Here is a 20,358-nt window from a genome sequence, read left to right on the forward strand (position 1 = left end):
CCGCGTCTCGGCCGCCCTCAGCCCGGCCAGGCCCGTGCCCGAGCTCGCCGGGCCCCACCTCGTGGGGGCGGCAGAGAGGGGGAGCCCGGGCCGGCCTGGAGAGGGTATGGGGTGGGGGGTGCGAAGGGGTTAACCTCAGGGCTGGACCGCGGGGCGAGCCGGCGGTAAGGATGGGGCCCTGGCCGTCCCGGGAGGCGGCCGAGGGGCTTCGGGAGGCCCGGGAGCGGCAGAGCCTTCCACGCCCTCCGGTTGCCTCTCTGCCCGCAGCGAACCACCTAGATTTGGGGGTGCACCGTTTTCCCCGTGGCACTAAAGGTTGCTTTCGCAGTTTGATTGACCCCTTTGCGGGGGTTGGGGTGGAGTGGGGTGGGGTGGGGGTGAGTGAGATTGCTGGTTTTCTGGCTTTTAGATTCAAGTGACTGAGGAGCAGCTTAAGGTTACTGTTGCAAAGGGGACTCGAAATAACTCGCCAGGACTATACTTTTATTAATACCTGCCTTTGAGTGACATGCTTTGCATGAATCCGTTTCAGCCCGTCTGACACTATACTAACGCACACTGTCAGAGCGGTCTCTCAGGCTTAGGGGCCACTTAAGATAATCCCGTAGTGGAAAGAAAGAGGAACGAGCACGCTTTTAGGGAGATAGTTTAGAGTTGAACTCAGTGCTCCCTACTCTCCCAAATACAGTTGCTCTGTTTGAAAATAAGCATGTGGTCTTATTTGTCGAGCTTGCTGTGTAGACCACTGATTTGTCGACTTCCAGTCCCTGGAAGTTGTTGCACTTTTTTGTATCAACTCCGTGTGCTGTAGTATTAACTTTGTATTAAATATAGGGAAATGGAACGGAGTAGCTATTGGAAAACTGGTGGCCGGTAAATCATAACTCTCTCTAAGCAGTTGGTTTTTGTTGCCCTTTTGGGAATGGAGTAGGTTTTAATAACTTGTAATTAACGCGTGTCGCGGAATTTAAGACGCGATAATTTAAAAAAAAAAATGAGATCTTAACAGGAAGCTGCAATTTTGTTAAATTTTTGGCGCTTCAGTTTGCTCTACAACTTTCCGCCTTTAACTTTTTGTTCATTAGTACGTCTGCTTTTGAAAGTAACTCAGTAAAGTTCTATGCACAAAAAAAGGCTTAGTGGTTGAATAAGTTTTACGTGTGTAATTCAAAGATTTCTTTTCTTAAGAAATTTAGTATTTGCCTTTTTCTCAACTTAAATATTAAGATAAATAGCTACAAAATAGGTACAAGGTTCATTGTGAACGAATGGGTCATAGTCTTAGTGATTTTGAAATGAAAGAAGCATGTTTAGGCATAATTCACTTCATTATCATAAGCACCCGTCGCAGGGCAAAATTGAAATGTTAATGAGCAGTGATAATATGTAAACGTGATTGTAATTTCGTTTGCTTTCCTTGTCCTAGTGTTTGTTTTATACAGCATTATTGCCTGCATGTTGTACATCTTTGGAAAATTAAGGTGGCAACAGTTAGCTGAACATAAATGTTAGCAACACTTTGGGCTTATTCTTTTAAAGTATGATTGAAATGCTTTTAAGTTCTAGCATAGAGAAGGTAGGAAAGGAAATGGTATGATTTCTCATACTTTTAGTAATTTTCTTTTTAGAAGAGTAGTAATGAAAACAGGTAATGAAATCATGTATGTGACAGGATTTAATGGTTGGATCCTGCATAAGTCAGGCTGAGCGTTTTAATAATTCAGTTTTATTCAGTTACCTCCTGTCCTAAGGGTACTGCCTTGGTCATTGCCATTCATACAAATACCGATGGAGCGATCACCCTGTGCTAAGCACGATGATGCATGTTAGGTGTTTACTGTGGGGGTTAACAACCACAGATTAGCAGTCGGGGCTCTATTTCATTTTATTTTTTTCTTAGGTTTTTTTAAGGGTCCTATTTTAAAATTGGATTTTTAAGGTTACAGTTGATAAAAAGAAAAAAAAAAAAACATTTATAGACTATATCCTATTTCCATAGTGTTGATTGAACCCTTTTCCCTGGATTGACGTGAAACTGAAAAACTTGGAAACATTTCTAACGCGGATAGCTTTCAACACATTTTAACAAACCCAAATAATGAACTTTGACAATTGAGGTGAAAGTACATCTCTAATTAATATTTGTTGTCACGAGGGAACTGATGAAATGACTTGGGATAATTAATTTGAACTGACCAGTGCTGTCTTAAACTGGAAGAAGCGTTTGTGATCGTTGCAGCTGTTCTTAGTGAAATCTCTACAGTAACGCTTCTTACACCCTATTTGAATATCATGTGGCTGCTCCTGTCCTGGTCCTCTGCAGCGGGCTCACCTCAATCTTTTCCTTACCTAGGTTAAAATAATGTGGCCCCTTATTTTACACTGTGGGATTTCTTGGATCCAACTTTGAGCATATGGTAGAGTGTTACTGAAGCATTGAATATCTTTGTAACTGACAGCTGTGCTAGTAGTTCTCCAAAGAGAAGCATTTTTATTGGCGTTTCATAGTGAGCAGCTGAAGTAAATAAAATTATTTGAAGTATAGGATATTTGGAGATACCAGTGTTCGTTTGTAGAGTGACAGCAAAATCTTGAAACAGGTCCTTGCACTAGATATGCTATTTAAAGTTTGAGTTGATGATCTCCTCCGTGGTTCCTGCAGACCAGCAATGGAGGTGAGAGCCCCATCCAGGGCCTCCCCTCACGCTCTGGAGCCCATCTTGTGGGGACCAAGTGATGAATTGATGGCAAGTAATAAGTGGACCCGCCTCACTCTAAATTCCTCTCCAGAGCAAAAGTTAGGACGTTTATTTCAGATTTTTTTGAATGTAGAACTAACATGACTTGAATAGTGGGTCACATAGGAAAACTAAAGGAAGAAAAAAAATTCCGAAGCTTAATGATTATTTAATGTCAGGCCTAGTGGCACATTTACTTTGTGCTGTGCTCAGACTATAATATTCAAGTAATTGAGAAAAGTTGTATCATTTCAACCTGAAGTAGTTACATCAAGATTATTTGTTTGTTTGTTTGTGCTTTTACAAATGTCAGACATGCAAGTGCTTGCTGTTAAGAGGTCTGGCTTTTCAAGTGGCACATTGAAGGTGGTTGCTGAGGACACTTCTTCCTGACAATACACTAAGTATGAAAACCAGTGGGAAGCGCTTGCTTTTGAATTTGTAATTACGCTGTCACAGTTCTCTTTACTGCCACACAGGCAAGAATCACTGTGGCACAAAACAGATAAATCTGTTTGCAGTGGAATTTCCTGGCCTTGGGCCATGGGATTACTGTCATTTGTCACTTTAGTGCTACTTCAGCAGTGTAGATGTTCAATTCCAAAGACTTGCATGTGCTTGGACTGCAGTTTTCCTGTTTTTTGACGTGATCTCCCAATAGGTCTTTCTGTGATCTTTTCTGTCAGTGCAGGCTGGAGGAAGAACTGAGTGTAGGCAAAATAAAGATAGCCCTTGGGGTAGGTTTATAGTACTATTTGTTTCAAGGATCAGGCACTGTAGGATCTGTCGTAAGCCTCAAGGTGGAGTCTTCAGAGCTTAGACTTTGCATGAGTGGGCCACTTTGTGACTATTTGAAAGCTCCTCAGTCGTGACCCCATTTTCAGCAGAGGACCCGAGAAACCAATAGCTCCATGCTGCTCCCTGTCTGGAAAGACCCTGTGCTCGGGTTGCCCTCTCCCGGGAGTAGGCTTGCTGAGGTGTAGAGGTGGAAGTGTGGTTTGGGGTGGGCAGGACACAGCCAGTCTTCCTGGACATGCCCTCTCTGGCTGCCTTGAGAGCTGAGAGATGACGAGGTGCTCGGACCACGTGCTAGCCCAGGGCTGCTCCTCTGCTCTCCCTCTTCAGACCTCTCCCTCCTGGGCTTTGTCTGCAGCTTTTTTTGGTTGTCATTCTTCAGGTCAGTTCTCACTTTATTTTTCTGATTATCAGCTCAAGGACCATCTCACCATCTCATAAGCCTACACTCTCTGATTTAAGAGTCTCACAAGTAGTGCATTGAAAATAAAAATACCTCCTAGTAGAAAGACTGGTGCCCCACTCTTGTGCCTTTGGTATCCAAGTTTTACACCTAGCTGCCTGCCTTTCTCTCTCTGATGGTAGTACAGTTTTGTTTCCCCACTTGTACTTGTTTTATGGAGAAATGCTGCTTTTTATCTGTGTGTATTACATGCACACAGTTGGCATACCAGTGCTCTTTTCTAGCAAAGTAGTCTTTAAAGTGTCAAAAGATCAGCGTGATAGCTGCAAACTTATATTGTCATTGGAGCTACTGTGGAAAAAAAAATTAAATGTAACTTGAATAATATTAGAGATTTCAAGCATGCCTTGCTGTAAGACACTGAATGTAGGGAAAAAAAAACCTTGCATTTAAGACTGAACAAAATAGAGGGCTTCATGTTACAGACCTGTTATTGTGGACGAGCTGGCCGGGGAGGGAAGGGAGGAGTCCCATGAATAGCCCCCTCACCCCCCCATCCTCACCCCTCTCCCGAGCTGTAGTTCCATGAGAGCCATTGGATGCACTGGAAGTGGTGGGGATGGTTTTTTGGACCATTTTCTTAATTTACTTTCCTCACTGTTCAGGAAAATAGACGTTTATCATTATTGTGAGTACGAGTCAAAAGTATTCTTTGTTTTAAAATATGTTGACTAAAGCTAGATCTCTGTATAAATTGTCTGCTGCAAGCCATGGGCCTTGTGAACTACATCGAGAACCACCCAAGAACATTTAATACATGGCTGTGTGTGGAGAGTTTTGATTCGGCTTCTGGAGAAGGAAATGGCAGCCCACTCCAGAGTTATTGCCTGGAGAATCCCAGGGACGGTGGAGCCTGGTAGGCTGCCGTCTATGGGGTCGCACAGAGTCGGACACGATTGAAGTGACTTAGCAGCAGCAGCAGCTGGCCTATGAGTTAGTCTACATTGTTTAATTATTCTCACATAAAGATAGTATCCTTTTCTCTGGATATAAGTGATGCGTTTTAAATTTTATTACACTCATTTAAATTTAGTTAGGGCCAACTTGTGAATTTATTTGGTATTCTGGTAACCGTCAAGAGCATTTCTAGTTTTCCTCCTCTTATGTGTCTCTCCTATTTTAGACAGTTTATAACTCCAGAGGAGTGAAGCAATGCCTCTTGAGAGACTTTCGTCATTAAAGTATGTACTCTCTATTTTTTCCTGAAAATATCAGTCTTTTTACTTTTAACAGCACTTGGGAGGATATAAAAGAGAATTTGAAAATGACGTTTAATTCTTGAGTTTTTGGAGATTCCTGCCTGATGTTGTAGAAAACTTCTGTCTCTTAATATTTAAGTGGTAATTCTCCTTGGATGGTTACCAAGATGTGTGTGTTTATTTGAGACCTGGAGAGTAGGCCTTTGGGGTAGATCTGGTGATTGGACAAGGAGGAGCATATTTATTATGAAATGAAACATTACAGCAATCAGCATGTGGAGTGGTTGTGTAGTTTATAAACTGCATGGTTTGTGAAGTGCTGTGGCTGGCATGATCCTTAAGCAACCCTGTAATGTATTCCTATTATCACCATTTTACAGATGGGTAAAGTGAGACTCAGGAGGTTGTGATTGAAGTCACGTGGCCGTGAAAGGCGCTATCAGGGACTTAAGAGCAGGTTTTGGACTTCTAGCCTCTGTCGTTTATACTTGGCCAGACTGATAAAGGCCTGCCATTTCACAGTGCAATTTCCTTATGATAGTTCTCAGAGAAGGTTTATGGAATGACCGAATGAATGAAACAAAGGTTTACATGTTTAAGTAATTATTTAGAGCTGGAAAAGGAAATGGCAACCCACTCCAGTATTCTTGCTTGGAAAACCCCGTGGACAGAAGAGCCTGGCAACCTACAGTCCACGGGGTCGCAAAGAGTTGGGCACAACTTAGCAACTAAACAGCAACAACCAGTCTGTTACTAATTATTAATTGCTAGATTCTGTGTAGAGTGCATTTTGGTAAATCTTGTTCATTGATTTTAAAATACAAAATAAAGACTTGAATTTCTTTTTTTTTTTTAAGACTTGAGTTTCTGAAACAGACACATTTAAAGTAAAAAGTCACTGCCCCCCTCCCTGATCTTGGTCCCATTGGTCTGTCTGGTGTGCCTTTCCTATTCTGACACTGTTTTTGTTCCCTTGTCTCATAATGCAGTCTTCTAACCAGATGGTCGGTCTTCCCTTGTGGCTCAGCTGGTAAAGAATCCACCTGCACTGCGGGAGACCTGGGTTTGATCCCTAGGTTGGGAAGGTCCCCTGGAGAAGGAACAGCTGCCCACTCCAGGATTCTGGCCTGGAGAAGTCCATGGACTGGATATGGGTAGCCCATGAGGTCTCAAAGAGTCGGACCCTGAGCGACACCGAGTGACTTTCGCATGCACGCAACTGTATAGTCAGTGGGCTGGACTTTTTGGAGCACCTCTTGTTTCCAAAATTATTGAAGCTGTGTATTCAGGTAGAATAGACTTTTTCTTATTTTTATTGGCTTTTGTCAGGGGATGGAGCAGATGTTCTGGAGGTTAAAGTGGTTCTCTGTGACCCAGTATACTGAGAACTGTGGAAGTGCTGTAGAAATCTATGACTATTAAAATGCCTGAACAAAATTTTTTTTTAAGAAATGGTATTTTGAACACATTCAACCCCATAATTATAGCAGTCATGGTGTCCAATTTCTATATTGTAAAAAAAAAAAGTCTGATTCAGATTCACATTCTAATCTGTCGGTCAACTCTGCATTAGAGAAGACCCCTGAGAGGACAAACCTTTGGTTAGTTTGAGAGGTTAGTAGGTCATCAGCCTTGGTGACTAGTGGGGAATTGGGTAATGAACCTGGACTTTGTCCTGTCTTATCCAAAATCAGACTTTCCTCACTTCCCCACTTTGTTTCTTTCTTTCTTTCTTTTTCGCCACACTGCGATCTTAGTTCCCTGACCAGGGAGTAAACCTGTGCCCCCTGCAGTGACCTATGGAGTCCTAACCACTGGACCACCAGGAAATTCTCTAAAAGATGAAAATCTTTAATTCATTAGTTATTTGGAGGCAGAGTGGGAGATACATTTTGCTTAGTAACATTAAGAAAATAATTAGTGGTAAATTAAAACATGAAGTATTTTTATGTTAAAAAACTTAAAACTACATATTAATTTGATCAAAAAGCAAGTTAGACTGTGAAATATTTGAAAAAGATTGAGAAAGATTTTTTCATAAAATATCTGTCAATAAGGTGATTCATGTTTGGTCTCTCCCCTTTGTATTTATTGAAATACTGCAGTGGCAAGAAAAGAAAAACAAATCCTAAAGAACTGGCCCACTCCTCATGTCTGCTTCCTCTCCCCAGAAATCATATTCCACCACTTCTAATGCAAAGTCAGGTCTTCCAAGGGTAGTATTCTGTGTCTTTGGAATTAATTTGTAATATATCAGGCACTTTTATTCAGAACTGCATATAAAGGACTTTATATCTTTTGTGATTGCTCAAACAAAGAATTTTGGTGGCCAGGCGTTAGCAGGATAGAGCTGAAAAGAGATCTGTGCTTTGGGAGTTGACAGCGTAGTAGGAGAGGGAAACAGGCTAATTGGTGAATCCCCTTTTTAGGGTGGTAATTCCTGTAACAGAAGTGTGAACAATATAGTCAGAAACTTTCATTCATTCGTTCAGCAAGTCATTGAGTGGCTGCTGTGTACCATGCACTGAGGATGGAGTGATAAGCAGAGATGGGCATTGTCCGTCTTACCAGGGAGCTTACTGTGGAGAGAGACACCCACACTAATCAGATAGTCGCAGGAATGCAGAGGGCCATTCCACACTGAAGACCGAGTCTGGAGGAAGGGCAGGGGAGGCAGGAGACCGGCTCCCAGAAGCAGGGCCTGGGTGATACCCAGTCTGAGATGGCTCTGTGGCTGCAGGGCCTGGGGAGCCCCTGAGAACTCAGAACTGGGTGCCAAGGCAGTGGCGGTGGTGAGGCGGCCAGTCTTACCCCGGCGAGAGCGTGGAAGAGGGTGACGCATTCATGCTGCCTGCCCTGCAGAACAATCCTGCAGGCTCACGGTGGCCACAAGCTTGAGCTTGGGGAGGGTGCGGAGGAGGTGGGGGGAGTGGCAGTGCTGTGTGGGTTGGAAAGGGGAGCGTCAGGGGAAGCTGAGAAGAAGCGTCGGGAGAAGCTAGTCGACTCTCCTAGAAAGGCGACATTTGGGCAGAGAAGCTCAGGGATGGGGTTTTGTGGGGAGCACATGCAGAAGAGCAGAGTGTTTAGGCCTGCGGCCTGTTTGGGAGACAGACCTGTGCTCGGTGGGTGACTGCCTGGTGTGTAGGGTGGGATGCTGGGACGGTGTGTGGGGGTTGGGGGACGAAGGACTTTGGTAGTTCAGCCTTGGTGGTGGTGGGTGTCTGAAAGCACAGGCTCTGTGAGGGTTGCTGACGGAGGTGGTTGTTCTAGGCCCGTTTGGGGTCCTCCCCAGGGTGGCAAAGGTGTCCTCTGCTGGCTCTCCTCTAGATCTCAGAATGTTCTCTCTGCTCACTTCAGCACCTTAAATCCTAAAACTTTGAGCAGGGAAAATGTAGGATGTTTGGGGATATCTGAGGGAGATTAGTGCAAGGCAAATAGCCCTTGAGTGTCCTCAGTGATAATTGGATAGAGTTGTTAGGGAAGTCATATGGGGACATCAGTTAGTTCAGTTCAGTTGCTCAGTCGTGTCCGACTCTTTGCGACCCCAAGGACTGCAGCACCCCAGGCTTTCCTGTTCATCACCACCTCCCAGAGCTTGCTCAGACTCATGTCCATCGAGTCGGTGATGCCATCCAACCATCTCATTCTCTGTCATCCTCTTCTCCTCCTGCCTTCAATCTTTCCCAGCATCAGAGTCTTTTCCAGTGAGTCCGTTCTTTGCATCAGGTGACCAAAGTATTGGGGTTTCAGCTTCAGCATCAGCCCTTCCAATGAATTTTCAGGACTGATTTCCTTTAGAATGGACTGGTTGGATCTCCTTGCAGTCCAACGGACTCTCAAGAGTCTTCTCCAACACCACAGTTCAAAAGCATCAATTCTTCGGCCTTCAGCTTTCTTTATAGTGCAACTCTCACATCCATACATGACTACGGGAAAAACCAAAGCTTTGACTAGACGGACCTTTGTTGGCAAAATAATGTCTCTGCTTTTTAATATGCTATCTAGGTTGGTCATAGCTTTTCTTCCAAGGAGCAAGCGTCTTTTAATTTCATGGCTGCAGTCACCATCTGCAGTGATTTTGGAACCCAAGAAAATAGTGTCTCTCACTGTTTCCATTGTTTTTCCATCTGTTTGCCATGGAGTGATGGGACTGGATGCCATGGTCTTAGTTTTTTGAATGTTGAGTTTTAAGCCAACTTTTTCACTCTTTTCTTTCACCTTCATCAAGAGGCTCTTTAGTTTCTCTTCACTTTCTGCCCATATTCTCTTTAATTTTTTTGGGAGGGGGGCAACTTTAAAAACCAGCATTTATTCCTTGATTGTAAAGAAAATATATCACCCATATATCATGACTCTGAGATGACTTCTGTTAATATTTTTAAATGCTTCCCTTTAAATTTTAGACATTTGGGCTCATTTTACACAACGTGCTGTGCTGTGCTTTGCTTAGTCACTCAGTTGTGTCCGACTCTTTGTGACCCCATGGACTACACAGTCCATGGAATTCTCCAGGCCAGGATTCTTTACCAACTGAGCCACAAGGGAAGCCCAAGAATGCTGGAGTCGGTAGCCTATCCCTTCTCCAGCGGATCTTCCCCACCCAGGAATCAAACCAGGGTCTCCTGCATTGCATGCGGATCTTTACCAGCTGATCTATCAGGGAAGCCCCATTTTATATAGTAGTATTTCTAGTAGTATTTCTTAAGTCATGATCCTTGGTCGTGGTCTTCTCAGTTGAACCACCTGGCATCCTGGTGGCCATCCAGACCCACTGACTAGGGACCCCTGATTAGGCCCCCAGCTGTGTCCCCTCAGCCCCCAGGGCCTCAGCCTGACACAGGTGTCAGAGCCTCTGCATGCTTTTGTTTGCCGCCTTTCCCCTTAAGCTGCAGAGCCCTTTCCCATGAATAGAATTAACTGAGTAATATTTTGGACATTTAAAAACATTTTCAGTCTAGGTTAGGTATGAACAACAACAAAAGACGCCAGTTTGTGGCCCTCTGCAAGGTAATGTTAGTAATTTTAGTCCTGAATCGAGTGACTTGTGGAAACAGAACCGACTGAGGAGCCTGACACGTTGCCACTTTGAAGACGTGCCACCCTGGGTCTTGAGCCTGAGAGCTCAGTTTTGTTGGAAGTTCAGTAGCTAAACTGATGGACAAATTCCTCTCCACAAACATTTATCCAACTCTTGCTCTAAATTGTATTATATTCCCCAAAGCCATTAGAAACTGCTGGGTGCCATGTGGTGAGATAGGACTCTCAGTGTGGGGGCAGCTCGGGCTTCGCCCCAACTCCGTTTAACTGTGACTGTCTGCCGTCTTTGAGAATTGGGGCATAGCATTAAGCCAATTTGCCATTGGAAATTCTTGCAGCCTTTTTTTGTTGTTGTTGTTGCTGGTCATGGATTTGTCAGCTTTGAAGTTCTTGTCTCCAGTTTTTCACAAATTGGTGCTAAAGTAACACTCTTGGTTCCATCTTGGTTCTTACTGAATTCTTGGCTTTTCCATGCCACACTACACAGTGTGAGTTAAGTGCCAGGAGCACAAACTTTCTTTCTCATGTGTGACTGGAGTTCTATTCCATGAAAATGAGATAAGAGATTGCTTTGAAAAAAAAAAAAATCTTGAGCGGTCTCTTTAGTTTTGGCTGGAAGCTTCTCTGGCTGTAACTTGAACTTCACTCACAATGACTCTGTAGCAATATCCTAGCCATGACTGGTCTTGGACACAGAGTTGCCACAGCTCAGTTTGGAAAGACTTGGCCTCTCACCTCCTGACACATGTTGAACAAATGAGTTTCTTTTCTTTTTAAAATGGACAGAAGGTAAAATATGTTGCCATTTTGTTTCTTTGCCATTGATTTCTTTTTGGTTGAAAGCATAGATCTGAGTTAGCTTCCTCCCTTCCCTGTGAAGAAGGGAAGGACTCCCAAGCCTGTCCTGCACGGGAGCCTGGAGGGCCCTGTGGACTTTGGTGCTGGGGATGCCTTGTTCTTCCTCCCAGTCAGTCAGCTCTTCCTGGAGGCCTGCAGGCTGCTGGCCCTGGATGGGACGAGTGCCCGAGCGGTGGAAGGAACGCATGGCCCTGCCTGGCGGAGGAGGGCGCAGCACACAGATGTTGTCTGGCAGAACATACTTCTAGTCCTGGGAGTGAAGGTCAGGACCACAGGGTGCAGGAACCACAAGGCACAGATTTGCCCTCCCTAGACATACCTTTATAGTAACGAGAGCTGCTGCAAAAGAGGTGGGCTGCTCCTGAGGTTTTCAGATGGATTGCAGTTCTTGCGTTAAGAATTCAGGTGACCTCTAGGCTTTCTTGAAGGGTTTCGTGACTCTCCTTATTCATGTTGTATAGTTTCTTGAATCCAGGCGACTCATCTGTATATCAGCTAATCTGTTTCATTCTTTGGGCTGTTTCTCAACAGGTTTAGCTGAGATCAGAGGACCGTTACTGATGCAATAAATACCTTCATGGTAGCCTTCCCCATAGTGGTCCAGAGCATTGATCCTTGGTTGACTTGGTCTGAGCAAATGCCTTTATCTCCAAATTCCAGAGCCACAGAGCTGTCTACCTTCCCAGGTGGAGAGCCTGAGTATGTCATTGGTGAGTGTGGAAAGAGAGCTTTTCCATTGACTTACTGGCTCAGTTATGTTTTGTGTTTCCTACCTTTGTCATCTTAGATATCTCAGCCAGTGTCATCGTTCGCCCACTGGTTATTTTTTTTTTTTCCCCCACTGGTTATTTTTTTAACTCAGCTGTGTACCAACAAAAATGAGCACAGATAAGTTGTCTCTGCTGTAGCACGCTACCCCCTCTGTCCACGCGCTTGCTCCCTGGCCCCAGGCCACTTGGAGTGGGTGAGTCTTCTCAGGCAGGCCTGCCTCCGTGCCCTCTTTATTTATTTTAGTTTTTCAAAGTGGACAGCTTAGTTTATTTTGCATTTTTCCTAGGACCAGACCTTATAGATGGCATTGTTGTTGTTTACTTGCTAAGTTGTGTCTGACTCTTTTGTGACCCCTGGACTGATGGGCTACAAATGGTAATATTTTCAAGTTATTGTCTCTTTTGTATTGTGTATTATTTTTCATTTGGCAGGATCATAATTGAAACTGAGAGTATGCTCTAAAATACCATACTTTGAAGTAATCTTAAAGTTGTTGTTCATTCACTAAATCATGTTCGACTTTTTTCCGACCCCATGGACTGAAGCACACCAGGCTCCCCCTGTCTTTCACTGTCTCCAGGAGTTGGCTAGAATTCATGTCCACTGAGTCAGTGAAGTTAAAATTGTTTTATGTCTGACAATAGCAGATGACGTTCCACCATTTACTTCTGTTTATGTTCAGGGAAAAAGACTTTCTGACCTAATTGGAGATTTCCAGCTCTAATGCCTCTGTGAGTTAAGCTTCAGCTAATATAGTGAAAGAATGAAATGTTAGCTTCATTTTTGAATTTCTTTTCTGCCGTTTTTAAAATCGCAGCCTGCTGCACCCCCGCCACCTTCTTGCCTTGCTTTCTCTTCAGAGCACTTAACACCTTCTGATCCCCTTCATCTGATATCCTAGCAGCTATTTGGTTCATTTTCTCTCTCCCTTTACTAGAGTGGAAGATGAGTGAGCGGAAGGCGTTCTCTTGTTCACTGTTACATTCCCTGAGCCTGGAATGTAATAAGTGCGCAAAATATTGATGAATAATTTATGAAAGACATAACACAGTCTATACATTTAGGTAATCCCTGGTTGACTGTGGGAATGAGGCTAATCACCTGTTAAAATCCAGAATAACTCAGGTTTGTTAGGAAAGTAATTTGCAAAGAGGAGACTCGAACTGAGTTCTGCAGTGTGAGAAGTCAGCTGGGCCAGCTATGTTAGCTGCTGCTTGTAGCTGCACAGGAAGATACCTAAAGTGTTCTCACCCTGTGTAGGAGCAGGCGACTCAGCAGGTGACTAGGCATAGGAAACAATTGGGGCAGGTTCTGAGATGTGCAGTGTGTTGAACTCTGCAGTGCACATGGCAGGTTCTGCAGGGGGAATTCAGGAGTGAAGGAGGTGGGTAACGAGTGGCCTTGAGAATGAATGGGATTTGGGCACATAGAGAGAAAGGAGGAGGGCATTTGATGTGGGCCGGTGCCCCCAGCTTGGGTGGTAATCGGTCACCCAGCCTGAGAGAGGAGTTGGGAGCCCTGCAGTAGTGTCCAGGATACAAGGCTCAGCTTGCCGTAAGGAGGACCCTGGGATGCTGTGCTGCATCCCCTGCTTCTCAGGCTGACGCTACGTTAAAAGTCAATGGGGGGTCCTGTTAATGGCATGTTTGGCTTCTGTAGGTCTGGGCTGGGGTCTGAGAGCAGCATAAACTCCCAGGTGTGTCTGCTGCTGGGCTGGGACCCACACTGAGTAGCAGGGTCGTATAGGACACAGGGAGCGTGAGACCGTCTGCAAGTCCTGGAATCGTGTGCCGAGATGTGTGCGTGTGCACCCTTGAGGTGGTGGGCCTTGTTTGCTTACATCACCTCCTCACCACCGCCAAAAAGGCTAGGGGAATCACTGTCTCATAGAAGTAATGTGCTGATTAAACAGGGTCCTAGCTCCCTGACCGGCATCACTTAATTGGGATGCTTCTTTTAATTCATGCAGTTGCTGCTGTTTTTACCAAATGAAATCTTTTGAGCATTTTGATGTTTTGATGAGATTGTCCCAGGAACTGGGTTATGTATATATAATTCAAGATAATCTTCCAAGTTGCTCATCCAAGAGTTTGGAAAAACAATGAAGTTTGCTATTGGCATAAGTGCAAAACCTGGTTTTGAGGAAATAGTGGGCCTTTTGATTTTAAGGTTAAGTCAGAAAATAACAGTGAATGAATCTAGGGGTTGGCAGCTTGAAATATGGAATGGAGTATAACTGAGCAGTCCAAGTTGAAAGTGTGAGTTCAGAATTCATCTGCCTAGTTGAAGCTGTGAGAGTAGGTGGAAGAATGAGTGGGAAGAATGCTTAATGGGAGAATGAACATCCAGGTGTCAGCCCAGAGGAGAGAGAATGGTTAAGAGCCAGAACCAAGTCCTGAAGAAGGTAGAGTGCCCTCCAGTAAAGATTATTATGAAAAGTGTGTGTGAGTGAGATCTTATTATTAATCAAGTGCTTGATAGGTTGATGAGCTTAAGGATGTAAACTGATTTGGTTTGAATCGGGTTATTTTTGGAAAACCAGAATGTTGGAGGCGAAAGATTTCATTGAGTCAAAAGAGCAATGGAAAATGAGTTCCGTTACAAAGCAGTGTCTCTGTGGAAAAGACATTTCTGAAAAGTTGCATTGGAGTGGAATGTTTCTATCAAATTATTTCTAGTTTAGTTGTGTTATAGTTTTTCTTCTGATTGTTGGGCTTTAACTTGTTAATGACCAATAAACCCTTTAAAAGCACTAAAAGAGTTCCCATTTTACAAACATCTGCTTTGTAGAAAGAAAAAAGCGCCTTCTCTGGATGTGCATCGAGCAGTAGGTGCTCTGAGGCCGTGAACAGTCGCCTCAGATTGTTTCGTGGTTTCTCGCGTGTGGTTTAGAGCCCTCACCGAGTATGGGAGCAGTTGTGCTGCCCCCGCCCCAGTTGTCTGCTTAGTTTCTTCCACTCCTGCATCGCTGGGTCCTGGCAGTGCCCCTGTGTTCAGTGATTCTCAACCCTGACTGCACATCAGATTCACACAGGAAGCATTTGAAATGCTAAGTGAAGCCTTGCTTCCCACCGTGGAAACCCAGAATTGTGGCCTGAGGATGCTCAATTGGTCCTCAGGTGTTAGTCAGGGCTGAGAAGCACTGCCTGATGCCTTTGTCCTGTACAGCTGACCCTGTTCCCTGGCTTGGTGACCTTCACCTTTGTAGGAAAACAGTACTGTGAGCTGACTGGGGTAAAATTTCTTTTCCAGATTTCTGAGCTCCATATGTTTACCATACAAGAGACTTTCTGAAGTCTTGAGTTTTATTTTTTTAATAAAATACTTTTAATTGTAACAGAATCTACATATGTAATTCAAGAATGGAGTTCAATCTATTGTTTTGGCTGGTCAGGTGAACTATACCTCCATAATTAGAATCTTAGGAGGCTGTTTTTCAGCAGGTCGTTAGGTGAAGGTTAAATTGAGAAGGTAAACAGTGGACCAACTCTTCTAACTTTGGTCTTCATTAGCAACCAAAGCAATTCATGAAAGGGAACATTCTATATTCTTTCTCCTTAAAATTGGAAGGAGAGGGGTGTGTGTACCAGCTAAGATGAGTCCTGTTTCTTTCGCACCTCTCTGTTTTTCAGGGTGTTTGACAGACCATTGGCAGTGACCAACAGAGGAAAATATGTAGTCACACCTCTTTTGTTCCAAAATGTCTTTTAACATGGAGCTCTGATTCAGTGATGCACTTTCCTTTCTGGCAGGTGGCCTTCAGTAGTCAAGCTTTTGTTGGTTTGATTCCAGCATATTTCATTAAGTGAAAAATCCTGTAGAACAGATGGATTTACAAGTTTCTGCTCATGTAGCATTTTGTTTAATGCAGCCCTAGTTTTGATTCAGCGTTGTTGGCACTGATTGTCTCTGTGTAGTGTGGGGTTTGGGTATGTCAGGGGATCTAGGCAGTTGTAAAGGCCAAGCCAGGCATGAACAGTCTGAGGTTGGAGGCTTAGAGAGGCTGGTCACAGTGATAACAGGCAGCGGAATACAGATGCGTGCACTGTAGTTTAGGTCGTGTTGTGTACCACTAGTTAGGGTCTCTGAGCTATGGAACATGAAATCTTAAAGAGCCCTTGTGTGTGAGTATTTATAGAGTGCTTAAGAATTCTGCTCGTGTAAACGAAAAATGAATATCGTGGTCCTTGATCTTAAAGAGCTGTTTTTATAAAACAACTGCCTCATCGATTTATTGATAGATGTATGTCTAGTTAAAAATGTCAACCATATTGAGGTATAATTTAGTACAATAAATGTGCCAATTTTAAGCTAGCGCTTTGAGATTTGACAAATGTATATAGGAGGGTAACTGCCCCCACAATCAGGATAGAGAACATTTTCATTGCCTGTAAGTTTCCCTTATGACCCTTCACCATGAATCCTCATCCCTCTCGCAGGCAATGACTGAGCTGCTTTTTCTGTCACTATTATAGGCTGAGTTCCCGTTTGCTAGAATTTTCGTTATGTTTTATAGAGTGCTTTGTGTGTTGCCTCCTCTCACTTAGCATAGCAGTTTTGGCATTTGCCTATGTGGTGTAGGAATCCTTCCTTTTCAGTGCTGGGTAATAGTCCATTGTAGGGATGGGCCACAGGTTCTCTCTTCACCTCTTGATGGGCATTTGTTGTTCCAGCATTTGGCTGTTATGAATGAAGCTGTTGACCACATTCACGTGCAGGTCTTTGTGTGAACATACATTTTCATTTCTCATGGATAAAATACCTAGAAGTAGAATTTTTCTATGTCATATGGTGGATGTATGTTTGATTTTTGTAAGAGGCTGCTAAGTTTTTAGAAAGCGGCGGTCACCTTTCACCTCTGCAGCAGCAGTGCCTGTCCCCCTTCTGTGTCCTCACCCACACTTGACAGCATTCCCAGGAACACGAGCCACATATGTGACAGAAAAGTGAAAACTCCTGCCTGCAAGCAGGGAGTTCTTAAGGAAATAGGCTTTAGTAAAGAAGTTTAAGTAGAAGAGAGTGGGGGCAAGAAAAACTGGGCAAATGCCTCCAACATGCTAGACACAGGGGACTTATATGGTGGTCAGCGATGTTGTGGGGGGAGAAAAAAATGTACTTTTACTAGGTTGATCTGACCTGATGCACATCCATGGTTTGTTTTGCCAGTGCCTCCCATTTTTCCCCTTTAAGGTGTAACATTTTGGAAGTTGATTTTTCTCCAGTTTGGGAGACCATGTGATTATTGTGAATGATTTTCCTTCAGGTCAGAATAGGTATTCTCTTATTAAAGTTTTCAATAAAGCTTTAATTCACTTTTCTTGATTATGGTTAAATGTTATACTTAAAAATTGCATGTTATATCTTGACTATGTTAAAAGTTTATATTTAGAAATGAAAATTGTGCCCCTGCTCGCCCACTTCTGCTGATAGTAAAAACGGGAGCATAAGAAACAATGAGAGCAGTTGAGTTTGAGTTCTTCAGCCTGCCGACTCTGGAGTTGGAACTGTTGCTGTAGAGAGGGCGTCGGTCCTCAGCCCTGGAACTTGTATAGGTTGTGGGCTTTGCTTTTCTTCCTCCTCTTCCTGAACTCATTTGTTGAGCAGAGCTCTTGAGCACCTGCTGTATGCCAAGTACTGATCCAGGCAGTGGAAAAAATGAGTTGACTTGGTGTCTGTTCCTTTTCAAAGAACAACTTTATGGAGGTATGATATACATGCAGTGAATTTAATTCATTTAATGTATATAGTCTGATGAATTTTGACAGAAATGGTTCTTTTTCATTGGTGTTGCACTTTCCCCTTCCCATCCCTTCCCTTTCCTTCCTAGATTAGCACCAAGGTGATCGAAATGAAAACAGGTGGAATTTTGAACTTTTTTCTACTAGGGGTATCCCAGATAACAAGTACCAAATCGACTCCCTAATTTATCAGCTCTTTTCCATGTGATAAGTCTATATAGCAAGTTATTGTATAATGAGGGCTGTTTAGTAACAGTTTAGAGCAAAGCAAGTTAAAATTTAACTGACATTGTGTAATGTACAATAGGCCTGGAAGGTTGGTATGAGTGGATTTGTGTTAACTGAATCATGTTTTCTGATTTGGAGAGTGCAGTCTGTGGAAACAAGTTTCAGCTTAGACTCCCCATGAAAGCACTTAAATAAATCTGGTCTATTAAAAATCTTGGAAAAGTGAAAGGATAACTTTTTAAAAATTACTATTTTTTTGCCATGCCATGTGGGATCTTAGGTTTTGGCCACACCGTGCAGCACTTGAGATCTAGTTCCCTGACTCGGGATCAACCCCATGCCTCCTGCATTGGGAGTGAGGAATCCTGACCACTGGACTACCAGGGAAATTGCTGAGAGGGTAGCTTTTGATAGGACTTTAATAGTCAGAATAAAATACACAAAGCACATGAAACCAACACTTGACATTTGAATCTTCAGGAGGGCGTGGCTTTGTCACACTTTTTGGTCCATTTTTCCCCTTCTCGGGGCTCCTCAGCCACAAGAAAGTGAGGAGCGTCCTGCTGCAGCCCTGGGTAGTCAGTCGAGGCATAAGCCTTCCTCTGCCCCCTCTTCCTCTGTCTGCTTCTGCCGTTTGTAGTACTGTAAGCAATGCGCAGTTCACGCACACGGTGACAAATTTATAAATATCGTGGTGTCCCAAACTTCGTCTTGTTCAGAATTTGTTCTCATAATCAAACACAGTTCAGCGTGGATAGTTGATGTTCAATACATGCTGTTAAATCAATGAAATTCCTGCTGTGCATTGAACATTGTCACCTCCAGGTGTCCCCTAGGCCACCCACACCAATTGCCAAAGTTAAGACTGAGCAGTAACTGTTCAGTAGATGTCACCATCCATCAGGTACTGGGTCCTGATGAAAAAAAAGTAAAGAAATTTGAATGGTTCTTTTTATGCAAGTACTGATCTGATTTTTTTTTAAAACTTCATTTGTTAATAGTTCCCATTTAAATAGCTGTACATTTTGGTGGTTTTTAGTATATTCACAGAGTTGTACAGCTGCCCCCACAGTCCATTTTAGAACACCTCATCATTCCAGAAAGAGGCTCCATACCCATAATGGTGACTCCCTGGTCCCTCCCCACCCAGCCTCTGGCAGCCACCCTCTCTCCTTTCTGTTTCTGGGGATTTGCCTCTCCTGGATATCACCCAGTGCATGTGGATGGACTCTTGCGATGCGTGGCTCTTGAGTCTGGCCTCTTTCACTCAGTGCGATGTGTTCAGGTGCCAGCCACCTGGTAGCCGTGTCAGTCTGAGAACATTCCCAAAGCTGTGTTTCTCTGGGTTAGATCCAGGAGATCCTTTTGGAGCTGGGAAGAACTGTGGAGATGGATTTAGTCTGGCATACTCTGATTTTAGAGATGAAGTTAAAGCGTTTATCACTCGGAGCAGTGTTCTTTAGTCATAAAGTCTTGCCAGACTCTTTCAACCCCATGGACTGTGGCCCACCAGGCTCCTCTGTCCGTGGGATTCTCCAGGCAAGAATACTGGAGTGGGTAGCCATTCCTTTCTCCAGAGGATCTTCTTGACCCAGGGATCGAACCTGCATCTCCTGTGTTGCAGGATTCTTTACTGCTGAGCCACCAGTGTATTAGTCCTTAACGTTTCCTCCTACCTCCCAAATTCACTTTCGTGTTGGAAAAGAGGGAGGCGGGAGGAGAAGACTCTACTTCCTGTGCTTGGTTCTGGCATTTGACCCTGCAGGCTGGGCTTTGAGTGTTCTTGGGACACTGTACCTGGGTCTGGCTCGCAGATGCCTGACTGCCGCAGAATCTGTGAAGTACAATGCGCACCCAGCAGTGTTTGTTGATCATGCCTTTGTAGCCTAAGTTTTTACCTCAGAGGCTGACCTCCCATTTCCCTGAGTCCTTTTGAAGGCAGAGGACATGGATTTGGTGGCAGCCTGCACAATGACTTGTGTTTCTGGATCTCAAACCTTGGAAGCTGTGTTCCAGCGCCCCCTAGTGCCTGCTCTGGGGGTCGTCCTCCGGGTCCCTGCTTCCTGCAGAAGGTGCTGTTTTCCATGGCTGCATCGGATCCCTGGAGAGCCAGCAGTGGGCCACGCAGGCGACTGGCAAACGCCTTTCCTTCTCCTCACCTCTCCTGGGCTGAGGCTGTGTCTTTGCTTTTCCTTTAGCATGAACACTGGTATTTCCAGTTTGGCCTGTGCCTTTCGCAGGCTGTACAGCCCTAGGCCCTAGAGAGCCTTCTGGAGTCTGCTCTGGCAACTCAGTGCCGCGCCCTGGCGCTGGGCTGCAGTGAAGTGTCTTGCATCCACCCTGGCTGTGCTGAGCGCTTGCCCCTTTTCCTGATGTGTTTCTTGTGCATATATTTTTCATGTCCTCTCTAGAAAGGATCACAAAATCAGACGGGAACAGTAGGAGTTCTGAAGGCCTGAGCTGGGGTCAGTGGAAGGGAGGTGAAGTGGAGCTTTATTCTGATTGAGAGGACCCCTCCACCCCCAAGCCCC

At 44.2% G+C, this 20,358-nt stretch overlaps 1 protein-coding gene across 1 annotated transcript in view; it reads left to right on the plus strand.

Moving 5' to 3' along the window:
* The window catches only part of USP10 (ubiquitin specific peptidase 10), a 66,965-nt gene that overhangs the window by 936 nt on the left and 45,671 nt on the right, over positions 1-20,358 (plus strand). The window lies entirely within an intron of this gene.

The sequence above is a fragment of the Bison bison genome, unplaced genomic scaffold (genome assembly GCF_000754665.1).
Source record: "Bison bison bison isolate TAMUID 2011002044 unplaced genomic scaffold, Bison_UMD1.0 scf7180017864295, whole genome shotgun sequence".
In the NCBI taxonomy this organism is placed as follows: domain Eukaryota; kingdom Metazoa; phylum Chordata; class Mammalia; order Artiodactyla; family Bovidae; genus Bison; species Bison bison.